General features: G+C 41.6%; 1 long non-coding RNA gene across 1 annotated transcript; it reads right to left on the minus strand.

Annotated features, from left to right (window-relative positions):
- LOC119715566 (uncharacterized) lies at positions 1-2,821 on the minus strand. Its single transcript, XR_005262767.2, has 2 exons — positions 1,743-2,821; positions 1-1,108 (listed from the first exon to the last, which is right to left on the minus strand). It is a non-coding gene; the product is annotated as an uncharacterized lncRNA (long non-coding RNA).
- Positions 2,822-17,536: the final 14,715 nt, after the last annotated feature.

Raw genomic sequence — 17,536 nt, forward strand, 5'->3', positions numbered from 1 at the left:
TATTGTTGCCTGCAATATCTTCTTTATTGGTAACAATGCAAAATGGAATAGAAAAAAAAATTTCGGAGGTCATTGTGAAGCAAGAGCATTGTAAAGAAGAATATAAAGTCAGCAGTTCTGGTTATACACTACATATGTGATTATGCATATAGCAACAGAAGCAACATGCAACATTTTCACATTACATGGTTTAGTACTTTGGAATGCTAGTTACAGGTTACGCACTACAAGATCATCTCTTATCATTGAGTTTTTTTTCATATGACTAAATACGATAGTTCTTACATTCATTGGGATCATGGGGAAGGAGAACAGTGCCACACAGGATTCAGAAATACACATCAGCAGCATAGCATAAAAGAGAGCTCTCCCATTCAGTATTTCTATGCCAAAAGGGGAAATAAAAAAAAAAAAAAAAAAAAAAAAAAAAAAAAAAAAAAAAAAAAAAAGCAGAGAGATCTAGGTCCCATCTTTCTTGCTAGGGCTACATGTACCCTTAGGACTTCAGAATTTGCTATTCATCAGTGACAATGCTTTCCAGGGAGAAGGGGACGCAGAAATGAAAGCTTGTCATTGAAATTAATTGCTCTGTAACTTGGAAGGTGTTCATGCTCTCGTGCAATGTAGCGAAAACCACCTCCATCGCTATGTTCACACAACAGCCAGACACCTCGCTGCACTTTATGAGAAGATGCCATGTCATTGTCATGCCCCCTAGCCAAATTGGTAGCTTCTCTTATCACCCTGCTCTTCCCTTGATATTGGTCATGTTCATAGATAGTGATCTGTGGATTGTGTAAATTTTCAGTAATCAACATCAGGGAAGAGATCTTGTCATTCAACTCTCTACCAACAAAGCTATGCTCTCCCTCTTCAAATACCGTTAACCGGCCTTTATAGTTGGCATGCTCATAAGCCACCCAAGGCTGTCCAATTACTTTCACTGAGGAGATACAGTCATTCCAATCTACATCTCTCAGATTGGCAACGTCTCTGGTGAGTTCTTTGGAGTACCCCTGGAAGTTGGCGTGCTCATAAATGATGATTTTCCCCATCTCAGCAGTGTTTCTGTAATTTGGAGTTGTTGCTGTAGAAGTCAGATGACAGCCTGCAGAAAAGGAAAACAGAAAACAAATACTTGTAAGAAGCCCTTCCACGAAAGACACAAGGCAATGGAGAGGAAAAAAGATGAATGGAACAATTAGAACAGTTTTAACAAGGAATGAATAAAACAGCTGTTGGACGAAACTGAGGGCATTACGTAGAAATTTGAATTTGGAAGAAAAAATTAAGAGTAAAATGAGATGTGCATCAAATCTCTCAGGTCTTGGTTAGTTGTGTAAATTGGTTTATGTATGTGTTCAAATGACATCTAAGTTTAGTATCTTATTGGAATATCCTATTCAATAATTAATTAATTCAAATATAGGACTGGTGATTTGTGTGGGGGCCTGGAGAGGGCTGTCCTAGAAAACCCTCTTGGAGACTGCCAACATTCATGCTACCCTTGGAGTAAACTGAAGTGACATAAAACTTCTCAATTCAATCGTATTGTTTGGTGCTATTAACTTTTGGCAAAATTAATAAAATAGCAAAAGCTATTCTGGCAGAAATTGATCAAACCTTCCTATCTATAATGGGAGCTATTTACATCTCGTTATTTCACAGAGGGCTGAATGGGCCACAGCATAGGAGAGAGAGAGGGAGACAGAGAAAGATGGTAAAGGAAAGGTCCAGATTACCACCCTGGGTTCCAGCGATGTCTCTGGTCCAGTTGCTGTTCTGTCTGCAATGGTGATGGGTTCACACAAAGCCCTTCTGATTCGCACTATTTATACTCTGGACCCAATTCCAGTTCTCACTTTGTATCCAAATTACAGCTAGTCCCCACCTCCAGTTCCTGCTTTGTATGGTAATATGTGCATCCTGTGACCCAGAACCTTCTCTAGGGGAAGGAGGAATTGGGGGGTGGGGGAAGAAGAGGGGGTTGCTAGCACCTTTCCTACTGCAACTTTCAGAACCACGAACACCAAAAGTTGTCTCAGAAGGTTACCCAGAACAAGGAAGTTGGCACTACCCAGCCCTAGCAGGTCCTCTTTTCTGACCATATCACCACTTTTTGCTACGTGTTTGAGACGTTCTGTTTTCTTTTAGCTTCTCAGGCACTTACAGTGAGTCTTTCAATTCATGACTGACACTGCATTTGAGAATTATTTTAGAAATAGGTGTGGGCCGTTTTGACAGCAGTTCACAACTCACAGTATTGTATGTAAAAAACTAGTAAAATATTCAATTAACTTCTAAATGAAAGTGCAATTTATTTGTTGCTATAAAACTAGTTTAATGACTTATCTGTATTACTACTTCAATTCTACTACTCTTTGGGCTCCGCCATGCAACCAGTTTTTAATTCAATTAAGCATACTCATGTCCAAGCCCTGAGCAGCCAGCTTCTTCAGGAGAATGCTGTGGGAAATGGTGTCAAAAACCTTACAGAAATCTAGTTAGAGCATATCTACAGCTTTTCCCTCATCTACTTAGTGCATCGCCTTGTGGTAGAAGAAGATCAGGTCCATCAAGCAGGACCTGCCTTTGATAAACCCTTGCTGACTGGGCCTGATCACCTGGTTGACCTGTAAGTGCTGTGTGATGGCACTCAGGATAATCTGTTCCATTACCTTCCCTGGCAGTTCAGACTGACAGGCCGGTAGTTTCCTGGTTTCTCCTTCTGGGCCTTCTTGTAGATGGGTGTCACATTTGCTAGCTGCCAGTTGGCTGGGACCTGCCCTGATAGTCAGGACTGAAGATAAATGATGGAAAGAGGCTTGGTGAACACTTCTGCCAGCACCCTCCTTGGGTGGATCCCATCTAGTCCCATAGATTTGCATACATTTAAGTGGTTAAGCTGGTTCCTAACTACTTCCTTGTGGATTATGAGGGCTTTGCTCTGTTCCCTGTCCCTACCTACCAGCTCAGGGGGCTGGGTACCTGGGGAACTGCTGGTCTTGCTACTACAGACTGAGGCAAAGAAGGAATTAAGTGCCTCCGTCTTTTCCTCATCTCTTGTCACTATGTTTTCCCCCACAACCAATAAAGGATGGAGATTCTCCTTAGTCCTCCTTTTCTTGTTTACATATTAATGATTTTTTTTTTTTTTTTTAATTGTCTGTAACAGCAATAGCCAGACTGACTTCAGATTGGGCTTTGGCCCTTCTAATTTTGTCCCTGCACAGCATCACCATGCCCTTTTGTCCTCCTGAGTGGCCCTCTCCTTCTTTCTCAAGTCATAAAACCTCTTTTTCTTCATGAGCTCTAGCTGCAGCTCTCTGTTCAGCCAGGCCAGTTTCCACACTGGCTCATCTTTTGACGTGTGGGGATGGCCTGCTCCTGTGCCATTAGGATTTATTTCTTGAAGAGTTACCAGCCTTCCTGGACTCCTTTGCCTTTCAGGACTGCCTCCCAAGTGACTTCACCAGCCAGTCTCCTAAAGAGATCAAAGTCTGCCCTCTGGAAGTCCAGGATGATAGTTCTTCTAACCCCCTTCCTTACTTTTCCAAGAACTGGGAATTCAATTAATTCATGGTCTCTGTGCCTGAGACGACCTCCAGCCTTCACATCACCCACAAGTCCTTCTGTATTTACAAGCAAAAGGTCCAGAGGGGCACCGTCTCTAGTTGGCTCGCTCACCAGCTGTGTAGGGAAGTTGTCATCCCCATCCCCACACTCTAGAAATCTTGTAGACTGTTTCATCTCCACTGTGCTATATTTCCAGCAGACATCTGGCAAGTTGAAGTTCCCCCTAAGAACAAGGTCTAGTAATTGAGAGACTTCTCCTAGCTGTTTGTAGAATATTTTGTCTGCCTCTTCAGCTTGGTTAGGTTGTCTATAACAGACACCCACTAGGACATCTGCCTCATTGGCCTTCCCCCTGATTCTCACCCATAAACATTCAACCCTGTCATCTCCATTATTAATCTCAAGACAATCCAAACACTCCCTAACATACAGTGCTACCCCACCACCTCTCCTTCCTACCCTATCCCTTCTGAAGAGTTTGTAGCCATCCATTGCAGTGCTCCAGTCATGCAAGGCATCCCACCATGTTTCTGTGGCACCAACTATTTCATAGTTAGAATTTCTGCTGCAATGGCTTCCAGCTCCTCCGACTTGTTTCCTATACTGCTTACATTGGTGTGGATGCACTTCAGTTGGGCTAGAGATCATGCCACCTTTCTGGGTGGAGAAGCCCTAATTCTTGCATGACCATTCCCAGACACTTTTGTCATTTCTAACCCATCAATGTCCCTTGTACCTCTGCTGCCACATGGTCCTCCATCCCCTACCTCAACAGAAGCAGCAGAGTGATGGACCTTACTAGCACACCACCCTGTAACAATTGTTGAACCACACCCAGGCTTGTCTCTGTCAAGCCTAGTTTTATCTCTTTCTCCCTTCAAATCTAATTTAAAGCCTGCTAACTCCTGATCAAAGATACTTTTCCCCCTTAAAGACAAGTGAACACCTTCCATTGGCAGAAGGCCTAGTGTCTTGTAAAATGACTCATGATCAAAAAAAAAAAGAAAAAAAAAAAGAAAACAAAGTTCTGCTGAGGACACCAGGCTCCAAGCCAGATACTTGTTTTGTGGCTGTTCTTGTTCCTCACCTCATCAATCCCTGCAACTGGAGGGATAGATGAAAACACCACCTGTACTTCTGACCCCTTAACCAGTTGTCCCAAGGCCCTGAAGACTCTTTTGATTGCCCTCAGACTTTGTCTTGAAGCTTCATCACTGCCTACCTGAAAAATCACTAAAAGGTAATAGTCCAAGGGCTATAGGTTGGAAGCTTTCTCATTGTGTCCCTAATCTAGGCCCCAGAGAGGCATCAGACCTTCCTATGAAGTGGGTCTGGTCTGCATATTGTTCCCTCCAGAAGTGAGTCTCCCATGACAACTCTTCTTTTGTCGGAGGAAGCTATTTTAATGCAGGGTGCAGGCTGACATGACCTCAGCATCACCTCCAAGTCAGATGTACCATGTTCCTCATGGTATTGTTCAGATCAACCTGCAAAGCTTCACACCTATTGTGCACAGCACCTGGCAAGGTGGCAAAGTTCCTGAGAGGATGTGCTTGCTGTGCTGTGCAGGGACTTGTTGCCCCTTATCAGTGCTTTCAGGCAGATGGGGAGAGGATAGGGAAACGTATCCATTGAGTGTCCCTTCTGCCTTCTGATTCTGTCTCACGGAAGGTAAGGAGTGACTCCAGTAGGCTCTCTCCCTCATGTCCTTGTTCTGTGAAATATTGTCCTGGTTTTTGTTGGATAGTTAGTTTTCTTCACAGAAGCTGATATGGTGTTGTGTTTTGTATTTAGGATGAAGCTTTATACTTCCAAAACTTTATGTTTTGGAGTTAGGATGAAGCTTTTTTTTTTTTTTTTAACTATTATGTTGATAACACAACATTTTCTTAGATATTTCAGTGTTTACACAGCAGTTTACACAGCAGCAAGGTCTTTTTTTTTCCCCACACTGCTCCACCAAGGAGCAGGCTGGGGTTGCACAAGAAGGTAAGAAGGGACACAGCCAGGACCCAAAATGACCAAAGGAATATTCCATATCATAAGACAGTATGCTCAACAATAAAAATGAGAGGGTTTTTGCCGGGAAAGCTGCCATTGCTCAGGGACTAGCTGGGTTTCAGTCAGTTGGTGATGAGCAAATTAATTTTGCATCACTTGTTTTTTATTATTTTCTGTGCTTTTCCTTCCTTCCTTCCTTCCTTCCTTCCTTCCTTCCTTCCTTCCTTCCTTCCTTCCTTCCTTCCTTCCTTCCTTCCTTCCTATACTGTCCTTATCTCAACCCATGAATTCTCACATTTTTACCTTTTTGATTCCCTCCCCCATCATATCTGGGGAGAATGAGCAAGCAACTCCATGATGCATAGCTGCTTACCAGGGTTGAACTGGATAAATCTTTATGATTTGTTTCATTATTGCTGAAAAAAAATGGTTTTAGGAACTATCATGATCTTTCTCAGAAGAACATCTTCTATGTTGAAACCCTACACATCAGCAGATACCATGTGAGTTCCCTTTTTCCTGCAGTTATTGTAGAATGTTCTACTTCTTCTGTGTTAAAAACAATAAAACAACATCCTGAAAAAATCAGTTTGACTAGAAGAAGTAAAAGAGAAAGCTATTTCTTATCAGCAAAATAATCCCCAAAATTAAGGCCTAAGGGCAGAATCACAGATTTGCAGGAAAAGATATGGGAGGAAAGGAGGAAAAGATAGGGGAGGACTGGACTCTTTTCCAGTATTATGCTGACAGCAGGTCCGAGTCCAAAGTTAGATAAGGTTCCTTAAAGCCTTGCCCAGGTGTGTTCTGAGCATCTCAAGTGTGGAAGCTTAGGGCACCTGTTGCAGTGTTGAGCCACCGCGGGGTGTGATATTATTACTTTGTGCTGTGGGGCATCAGTTAGGAACATGAAAAAAAAAAATCAAACAGCCCTGTTTAGAGTAGTTGTACCCCCTACACGGAAGGGCTTCTGTCTCCCTTAGTCACTGAGGGGAGATATTTTTGCTACATTTTACTACTCCTCTTATCATAATCTGCACCTCTTCTTGGAGGAGAGGAAGAATTTCTGATGAACAAGTTACATCTAAGTAGCCATTAGTAGTAGCAAATTATTTGACTAAAATAATGCAATGCTGTGTTGTGGACAATCCTTACACAAAGTCACTGTTAACAAATGGGCTTTCACTGTCTGCTCTAACCATTATCTCAGTATGTTTCACTCAATAATGGTATTATTCTGATGTTTGCAAAAGCCTTCACCCACACATAGTAATAATTGCCCTGACACAGGCTGTGGTTTGGGAGGTTTGGGCTGGACATTAAGAACTCCTTCACTACATGTCAATGCAGCACCAGAAGGAGTACCAGATAATGAATATTTCACCCATTGATGTTTTCAAGACTGATGACATGGAAATCCACAGACAACTGAAAAATAAGAAATGAATCCTTACTTTTGCTTACAGCTTCTGACACAGAGGATATCAACCTGATTTCCTTCCCAGCTGCTGATGTTGAATGGGAGCTGTTTCTGCTATCATTCCTTTATGTTCCTGTCATATTCATTCACTATCAGCCAATAGCTTTATCCAATGGCATATATTAAAGTTCAAACAAGGTCATTTTTGCTTAGCAACAGTCCTCGATATCCTCGATTAATCACAATGACAATGTAGTAGAGAGTTCTACAGAAATTCTGGGCAAGTTTTGCAGAGTTTTGCTCAAATACCCCAAATATGGATTAATTTAAAATATTAATGAAAAGCCAACCATCCCTTCTCATACCCATTTTTTTGTGGTGGTCCAGGAGCATGGTCAACACACACACACACACGCACACAAATAAATAGATAAATAAAATGAATAGATGTAGTGAGTGCTATTATTCATTTTTAAGAGCAGGTATTCAGGCTATAGTCAACAAAATCATCTGATACCAACCACTGTAGTTTGCAATTAATAGACATGAATTATGTAAACTATGTAAATAAGGATATTACAGAAATGTTTGTTCTACATTTTAACTTCTCTAACAAGGACTGTTAGAGAGTAGTGAAAAAGGGTTTTCTTGTATTCTTTCTCTAAAACTCTTGACATAGGCAGACTCCTGGCCTCAGTGCCACAGGCTGTAGCATAAGGCTGTTGCACATGAAGGCAAACAGTTCCTCATGGCACAGTAGGTTCACCTTCATTGCTCATTTATTTCCGTCTGTAAAGTTCACCCTCTAAATGAAAGCCTAGCTTTGTTACTAGCAGTGATTCCCCCAAAACATGCATAGGAAGCACTCTCAAGGGTAGCTCGCTGGGGCTCCATCCTAGCTCTCTCCAGAGGATGGCAGCAGATGCCAAGCAGCCCTGAAGGACCCTTCACTCCCTGGGTCAGACTGCACTGCGCTCCCTGCTGTTTCATGTGCGATGCGTGATTTAGCCAGCATATACCAGGGACTCTGCAAATTCTTGAGGTATATAACTTCCAGTGTTGAATAATAGTAAATACACCTCAAACTAGCCATAGATTGTTTTTCTTAATGATAAATACCTCTTTAATATTGAAATATGTCTACAGCAAACCAAAAAATAATATTTTTTGTGTTTAGAGATAGCTATATCTACATATGTAATAACATATTTCTATATGTATAGTAATAGAAGTAAATGGCACTACTGTAGATAGCAATAAAAAAATTCTGTTACTGTCTTGCAAACAGAAAGGAAGGTGCCAGTGTAGAAACCAGAAATAGGGTATAAATTAGTATGGTGTAAAAACAAGACTAAAAGTCATGTTTTTAAAGCAGAAACATGGAAAAGCATACATATTTGTAGACGTTATCATTTTCAGTATGTATCTTTATACTGTCTCTTTAGAAATTAAATAATTTGTTTAGTAATAATGCTTCATACAACTGATAAACAACAATAATAATATTGTGTTAAGCATGTATCCAAGAATTTTCTCCATTCATTCTGAAGGAATTACCTTATATAGGATTTATTTTTAATATTTTTCCTTTAACAGCAGATTTCACTTCTGTCCATGACAATTATCTTTCTCTAGCATATTTTTCCACCTTTTTATATTCCTGAACCAATGATCTTATTTATCTTCACTTCCCCATCCTCTATTTTCTTTTATACATGAGTAAAATGTGCCTTCTACATAAAGTTACTATTTCTCCCAAACATTACATTTTCTCTCAACAGGAAAAAAAAATAAAAATGTTGTTAACAGAGCACTTAATAATCTTTTTAAAGATAACTTGCTCATAGGATTCAAATTGGTATGGACACAGAGACCTTAAAGAGAAGTTTTTCTCCTGGGATCACACAAGTGTGATGCACCAGGAGAGGGCGATCTGGGATTTCTGTCAGATTCTAAGACTAATTAAGCAATCACTCATGGGAAATGTAAATCAAGGAAAAACAGATAAGAAAAAAAAAAAAGTTTTTTAAAAATATCTATTTAGTTCTTCTCTGCTGCAGCTAGACAGGTAGTTACCATTGATCGGTTCTTTCAGGTCTTTCTCCTGCACACAGGTACACTAATTACTGCTCTTGTTATAATTGAAGTCTCAACTCAATCTGAATTTAGTAATACTTAAACTTATAAAAGGTATAAAAGGCAAGTAAACAGCGCTGGGTGTGTGGGGAGTCTATGCTCCACCAACACGCACACACAAACACCAGACATTCTAAATATATAGAACATTGCTTTTACATACTAAACCCGAGTATGCCTGCACAATCAGAAAAGGTAACAAATAATCCTTTAAGTTCCATGACTTAACAGTCACCATTTTCCATTCCTTTTCTTGATTACAAACAAGTCTCCGTTTTCACAGAATCACAGAATCACAGAATTTCTAGGTTGGAAGAGACCTCAAGATCATCAAGTCCAACCTCTGACCTAACGCTAACAGTACCCCACTAAACCATATCCCCAAGCTCTACATCTAAACGTCTTTTAAAGACCTCCAAGGATGGTGACTCCACCACCTCCCTGGGAAGCCTGTTCCAATGTCTAACAACCCTTTCGGTAAAGAAGTTCTTCCTAACATCTAACCTAAAACTCCCCTGGCGCAACTTTAGCCCATTGCCCCTCATCTTGTCACCAGGCACGTGGGAGAATAGACCAACCCCCACCTCACTACAGCCTCCTTTAAGGTATCTGTAGAGAGCAATAAGGTTGCCCCTGAGCCTCCTTTTCTCCAGGCTGAACAAGCCCAGCTCCCTCAGCCGCTCCTCGTAGGACTTGTTCTCCAGGCCCCTCACCAGCTTCGTCGCCCTTCTCTGGACCCGCCCAAGCACCTCGATGTCCTTCTTGTAGCGAGGGGCCCAAAACTGAACACAGTACTCTAGGTGCGGCCTCACCAGAGCCGAGTACAGGGGGACGATCACTTCCCTAGCCTTGCTGGCCACACTGCTTCTTATACAAGCCAGGATGCCATTGGCCTTCTTGGCCACCTGAGCACACTGCTGGCTCATATTCAGCCGACTATCAACCAATACTCCCAGGTCCTTCTCCGCCAGGCAGCTTTCCAACCATTCTTCTCCCAGCCTGTAGCTCTGCTTGGGGTTGTTGCGCCCCAGGTGGAGGACCCGGCACTTGGCCTTGTTGAACTTCATGCAGTTGACCTCAGCCCATTGGTGCAGCCTATCCAGATCCTCCTGCAGAGCATTCCTACCCTCGAGCAGATCGACACACGCACCTAACTTGGTGTCATCTGCAAACTTACTGAGGGTGCACTCAATGCCCTCATTCAGATCATCGATGAAGATTTTAGAAATGGCTCAGTCTTCAAAATAGGATTAAATAAAGAAATAGGATTTATTAAAAGAAAAGAGGTAAGCAAACAGCGCTGGGTGCATCGAGAGTCTCCGCTCCACCAGGACGCACGCCAGTTACATCAAGTAGCTGATTTTTATGCTCCTAGACTAATACATATTCATTACTACTTCTAAAAAAAATAAGTTACTATAATTAGCTTCTGAGGTCCAGTCCCTCCTACTGGAGCATGCGCATCAGTCTCCGGTGGTCCCTCTGGGGGTCTCTAGAGGTATTTCATGCTGAAGGCTCGTAGTCTTCCTCTCCAAGTTTTTTTCTTGTCCTTCCCCTTTGTACTTCCTTGGCACCATGTCAAGTTTATACAGCATCCCCTGCAGGTCTTGTCTCCTAGCCGTCCTTCAGCTTCTTTTTTTTCTTCTTCTTAATCTCTTGGCCACCTGGCCAGATATCAGAGGCTTGCATAGTATCCCATAATAGTCACTAGTTGTTATCAGTTGTTCTGAAACCCCCAGACATCAAGACTTCATACAAACACAAATAGCTTTCTCACTGACACTTCATGAGTAATTAAAACATTTCTCACCAGCCATTCACAGGGACAGTCACACCTATAGCCGTGTTAAATTAATCTCGAAGAAGACAAAAAAAAAAAAAAAAAGGCTGTAACTGTTAGAAATAGAAGTCCGGAATAACAAAAGCAAACAGGTTCATAAATTTGAGGAGTATTTTCTGAAGACTTGATAAATTGACTAGAATGAGGGGGAGACTGGGACACACTGCATCTGTGGTTCAAAAATTAAATTGCCAGTGCAGGACCCAGAGGCAGACAGGACTGTTCTTTATGGACACGAATTGTTAAAACATTCTTAACATTAAAGAGGACCTATTAAAGAGGACCGGTCCCAGCACTGGGGAGCCCTGGGGACCGCCACTACTGAACAGCCTCCAACTGGATTTGACTCCATTTACTACGAATCTTTGGGCCCGGCTATCCAGCCAGTTTCTAACCCAACAAAGCGTATGCCAGTCCAAGCCATGACCAGACAGTTTCTTGAGGAGAATGCTGTGGGAGATGGTGTCAAATGCCTTGCTGAAGTCAAGGTAGACCACATCCACAGCCTTTCCCTCGTCCACCAAGCGCGTCACTTTGTCATAGAAGGAGATCAGGTTCGTCAGGCAGGATCTGCCTTTCATAAACCCATGCTGACTGGGCCTGATCACCTGCTTGCCCTGCAAGTGCCACGTGATGACTCTCAAGATAATCTGCTCCATGAGCTTCCCTGGCACTGAGGTCAAACTGACAGGCCTCTGTATGCCCTGGCTCTGCCCTCCGGCCCTTCTTGTAGATAGGCATCACATTTGCTAGCTGCCAGTCAACTGGGTCCTCCCCTGAGGCCGGTCTTCTTCCACGCCAGCTCATCTTTGGGCATGTGGGGACAGACCGCTCCTGCGCCATTAAGATTTCCTTCTTGAAGAGTACCTAGCCTTCCTGGACTCCTCTGCCCTTCAGAACCGCCTCCCAAGGGACTCTACCAACCAGTGTCCTGAGCAGCTCAAAGTCAGCCCTCCGGAAGTCCAATACAGCGGTTTTACTGGTCCCCTTCCTGGTCTCGCCAAGAACAGAGAACTCCACCATTTCGTGGTCACTCTGCCCAAGACAGCTTACAACAACCATATCTCCCACCAGTCCTTCTCTGTTTGTGAAGAGAAGGTCTAGCGGGGCACCACCCCTGATAGGTTCACTAACCAGCTGCGTCAGGAAGCTATCTTCTCCAGAAACCTCCTTGACTGCTTTCTCTGGGCTGTGTTGTGCTTCCAGGATATGTCAGGGAAGCTGAAGTCCCCCACAAGTACAAGCGCCGAAAATTTCACAACTTCTGTCAGCTGCCTGTAGAACTCCTCATCTGTCTTCTCATCCTGGTTCGGCGGTCTATATTCCATTCCTTTTGAACAGTATGTCTTGCTTTGAGTTGTCAAGCAACTCGGCCTTCAGGCCTTATGTATCCCATTCTTCCCGGATCGAAGAAAAGCATATCCATCTCCTTTTCAAGGCCAATAGGCACGTCCAGGTCAACAGGGGGTGAAACAGCAAAACCCTTCAATGGCTGTAGCAGCAGAGGGGCCCATGGCGTAGCAGTAGGATCAGTAAACGAGCACGTAGCTCCCTCACTATCTGGCAAACCACACGTTTCTGACTGTGGTCCCACATGGCTCTTCAAGGCCCCAGAGACTGCTCACCAGGTGCTGAGCAACCCCACTGCAACCTTGTTGTTTTTAGTTGCAGAGTCTCACACCTTGACCTCAATTTGGTCCCATATTTCAGGTTCATAAACTGTCTGATTGTTAATAAGGAGAATAAGCTGTAAGGTTACCAGGACAGTCTTTGTTCCTAAGGACGTATGATTCCCCATAATGCACAGATGCTTACCAGCAAGGGGCAGTTGTGTGCACGGGTCCGCTTCTCTCAGCTCGAGCTTCTCTCCAGTTCCAGTGTGCCATTTCCAGCAACTTTCTGTACAAGCTTCTTTGAGCAGTTTGCTGAGCTTGGCCAAACCTATCTCCATGAGGCAATCAATGTGCATGTTCCCATCCGTTAGGTCACATTGGAACTCTCCTTTGCAGAAAGCATTATCCAATACAATCTGCTGGAGTTCCATCTGCTCAGGATTCAGCTCAGTATCCATTCAGCAGCCTCTGTCTGGTCATGGTCTTTCAAAGGGCTCTGGTTTCAGTGGTTTCAGACATTCTGCTCTGAATGAGCAAGTATCAGAAGGATCATCTAATGAATTCTTGAATTGAATTGAATTCATCACACAGTAAATTACAAACTTAACCAAACTAAAACACTAAAAGGAAATGCATAGACAGTGCAGACAGGGATATACACGCTGGGAAGATTAGGGTTCAGATTAGGAAAGCCAAAGCACAGCTGGAGCTAAACTTGACTAGGGATGTGAAGAATAACAAGGTTTCCTACAGATACACAAGACAGCAAAGGAAGAGAAAAGAAACTGTACCTGGTATTTTCAACAGAGTTACTCCCAGCCAGTCAGTCCCTGTGTCTTTTCATTCCAGATGCAGGACTTTGTATTTGTTCACATCGAATATCATAAAGATCCTACTGGCCAGTTCCACCAGCCTGTCTAGATCTCTTTGGATATCAGCCCTGTTGCTAAGTGTATAGATGGGTCCCTGCAATTCATTATCATTTGAAAATGTGATTAACAAACCCTCCATTACCTGTTCCAGGCTATGTCTTCTATTCATAAATATGTAGGAACTGCAGGTCTCCTTGTGAGAGGCATGAGGAGATGTGTCCTAGGGAAAGAAGCAAAGAATGAAAGAAAAAAAAATAAAATAAAAAATAATAATAAAAATAAAAATGAGATCTGTGGAGTGAGGAAAGTACAAACTAACACGGCGTGATTATCCTGGATGCTGAGAGAAGGAGAAGCATCTGCAAGAAACAGAGTGAGAGTGTTTCATTTTTCTGGTCCATGGTTGCTTTTTATGCTAAAGAAATCATTCACTAAAATGTCTGAATTATTTTAGTAACAGAAATATTAGTAAGATCAACCGAGACAACTCCTTCACTCCTGGTGAGAGCCTGCTGATCTATGGAATAACATATGAAGATCCAGGTGACAATACCTTTGCCTGGCAGAAAAGCATCACTTTATACTCTTCACATCTGTCTTTTACCTACAGTTGCTAGGCACATGCAAGGAGTTCCTCAAACTGTCAGAATCATTAGTAATAAACCACTAGGGGAAATACATTTCAGCCGTGAATTTCAAAAAGATATTTTTACAGACATATCTCAACAGCTTCTGATAAGAATATGTCTCAACATCTCTGATAAGGTGTCTCAACATCTCTGATAAGAAGATGTTTCAAAAGCTTCTTCTGATAAGAGATCACCACTCCCATGGAACATATGTGCAAAACTAATGAAAAACAAGAATGGAAGAGAACCATCTAATAACAGAACATGAATTAATTCTGTGGCCACTACCTGCTAGCTAGGTAAATACCATTCTGTAAACCTTCATACTACACTTCATGTGTGATAAATCATCAGTGCATCCTAACTTTTTATTATTAAAAAGTTGGATTATTCTGGTGAATTATGTACTTTATACTTCATGGATGATAAGACTACAGACCGCTAGTTTTATATAATACTCCTAGTTACTGAGAAAACCAGGTTAAAGAACATTCGTGTTCTGTTATTAAATGTTTCTTTTCCAAAAGCTGTTTTACAGAAGCTGTTTTTACTGATACTACCAACAAGAAAAGCCTTAAGTGGCTCTAATGGTAATACAAGATTTTCCTCTAAACAAAATTTTTAATTTATTTGAAGAGTTTTTCGATCAGTTTTACCTAGGAAATGCTAGATTTTCTCCAGCCACTCTTGAGATCACCTACCTTTTTTGTAACTAAGTTATACTTCTAAGTATTGAAATTCAATGGATATAGTTATCAACAAATAGCTACATTGTTAACTTCATTAAGAATGAGGTATAGGAGCTATAATGGTATCAAGTGGTATCTCGCATGAACACTGCCTGTGCTGCCCCTCCTTTGTGGACTTCTGAAATCTAGACCACCAAGGGAACTAGAACTCTTGCATGAGATGCATTTGAAGGTTGCTGCCGTTTCCTGATTTAAAAACATTGTAAAGCACACTAGCTTGCATGCACGTGAGTCTGACATTACAGCACAAATATCCCAGCACCAGAATAGTGGAATACCCTGTTTCTGGAATTGAATGGCTAACAAACTTGAGTGGGAACCACAGCTTTAGAAAAACAAAGCTTGCTTTATGACAGGGAAGCCCAATACATTGTAAGAGATTTTCCATCTGGCTACAAGTTGCAGTCATGGTGACCTGATTGATGGACTGGACAGCAGATGGCCAAAAATTTGTATGACAGAAGCTTTCTAAGCTTGAGACTTTATTCAGCTGAATGTGCTGACAGGATTATGCAGAAACCAAGGCAATTTTGTGGCATGCTGCTGGCCTAGGTGGAAGCTCTCTGGATTGCTGTCTGTATTTGCTCCTTCATAAAGAGAGCACCAGTTAAAGCCAGAGAACCTAAAGCACATTCCACAACTTTTTTTTTTTTTTTTTTTTTTTTTTTACTTTATCTTCTCAACCAGATTTTCAATCCAGAGTTACTGGAGGTACTGCTAAAAGGTAGATGCCTACTTGGAAAATTTAGCATGCATTGGGTCAGAGATAAATGTAGAATATGCCAGTTGCTCCAAATGATATCTTTAATTTGATGCTACCAAATGTGAATGTATGTCTGGGACTTAACTGAGGAAAGTAGGATAGCAACTGATTGTATGGCATCTCCTCCAGGAAAACTTTCCATCGGGGAAACACTTGATGGTATACACATGATTGCTTACACCTCTATGGAAGAAGCTGAAAATTTGATTCACACATGTATTTGTACATGACAGGCAAATCAAGGCTTCAGCTATCTATCTCATGTTATAGATGCACATGGTTAGAGCAGACTTATTGGCTACTCTGCTATGGGATTCTCTCTCTTTCCCTCTTTCTTCATAGCTTTTCAAGGAAAACATCCAAATGTTCCGGCAAAACAAATGTCTTTGGGTTTTTCCAACCCATTTAGGGTAAGAAATACTCTTGGGACACATCACAGCTACTGTCCACAATTTAATTCCTGGTTAAGACTTACTTTCAGATTTCCTGAAAAGTTGTCTATCAAAGAAAGAAAATGTGAAAAGATCAAAGAGTAGGTGCATCGGCTCATACCAAATTTCTCTGTCTCCCCTGAAAAGTTACCACAGTTCTTTTGCACACAGTGTATTTATTAATATTTGACTGCATAGAAAAATTAATTGTGAAGCAAGTGAGCTTTAACAGCTGGGTGCTGTTTCTTGCTTGTCTTTATCAATTTTTCTCTCATCAGTGATTACAACTTTTGAGTGAAATTTCACCATAGGATTACCAGTTAGGGGAACAGGTTGCTGCTAACCTAAGAAAAATATAAGATTGCAAATTGATTGCTAGAGGATGAAGTTGCAGAGTGAGTCTATTATTCCTTTGATGTTATCTTAAGTGCTTCATTCAACATTGATGGCTGAGGTTGAACTCAGCCATCCTTGCTTCATAATGATTTCAACCACTTCTCTCACACTTGCATAAATCAGTTCTTCACTTATACTCCCCAAAGTGTGCTCCAAGCACATGGAAAAGCATTCTGACCACCAAATTCCAACTTTCATGTAGTCTCTGAACAAAGGATTCTTCTGTTTTACTCTTTTCTACCCAACCTGTTTCTTTTTTATTCTCATTATGGACAATGGCTCTTGCTCTTACTATCACTGTAAAGTTTTTACCTTGACCCAAGATTAACAGTATTTTGTGTATGTGTAATAGAGAAATTAAGGGATTCTGGTTGTGCCTTGGTTGTCTCTTTCTCACTCTGTCCTACTGGTGGACAGGATGTTGAACAAGAGCTGGTGCTGATCATTTGCCTAAAGTTTGGGCCACATAGTTAATTCCACTGTGAGACACATGCTGTGGGTTACTGATTACTAGCTGGTGTTATTCTGTGTATGTGTACTGGTAGCTTGTGTAGCTGGTGTATAGCTCATGTGACTCTAAAGCTTCAAGACAGGATTTTAAAAGCTACTACCTGCCCTCAAATGTATAATTCTATACTTTAATGGAAAATAATAACTGTCTGCCTGTAAATATGTATCAAAAATTTTACATCATCCTAATGTATTGTCTTTGCAATCAGATTTTCAAAATTGGTTCATAGGTTCACCTCTAAAAAATCTGCCAGTGTTAGAACAAATCAGTCAGTATTACCACGGATGCCATTCTTAACCTGAATTTAAAGTCCTTTGGCAGGATCCTTCTTGGGTGAATAATCAGATAGACACAATTTTATGTAGCTGATGAAATTCTATGGAGTTTCTCCTCAGGCTGACTTAGAACTTGTGGTGAAAATTAAAGTTTATATTGCCTTAGGCTCTCTGCATGTTCACTTCTGAGAGCTAATTAATTCTCTGGGGTCATCTGAGTACAGGGTGCTGTGTAAGCAGTTCCTATATGCCTAACAACAATTTCTGGTGAAAGTAAGAAAAAAGAAACAATGAAGTGGGAACAGTAATGTGATGTATGTGTTACAG

The sequence above is a fragment of the Anas platyrhynchos genome, chromosome 1 (genome assembly GCF_047663525.1).
Source record: "Anas platyrhynchos isolate ZD024472 breed Pekin duck chromosome 1, IASCAAS_PekinDuck_T2T, whole genome shotgun sequence".
NCBI lineage: Eukaryota > Metazoa > Chordata > Aves > Anseriformes > Anatidae > Anas > Anas platyrhynchos.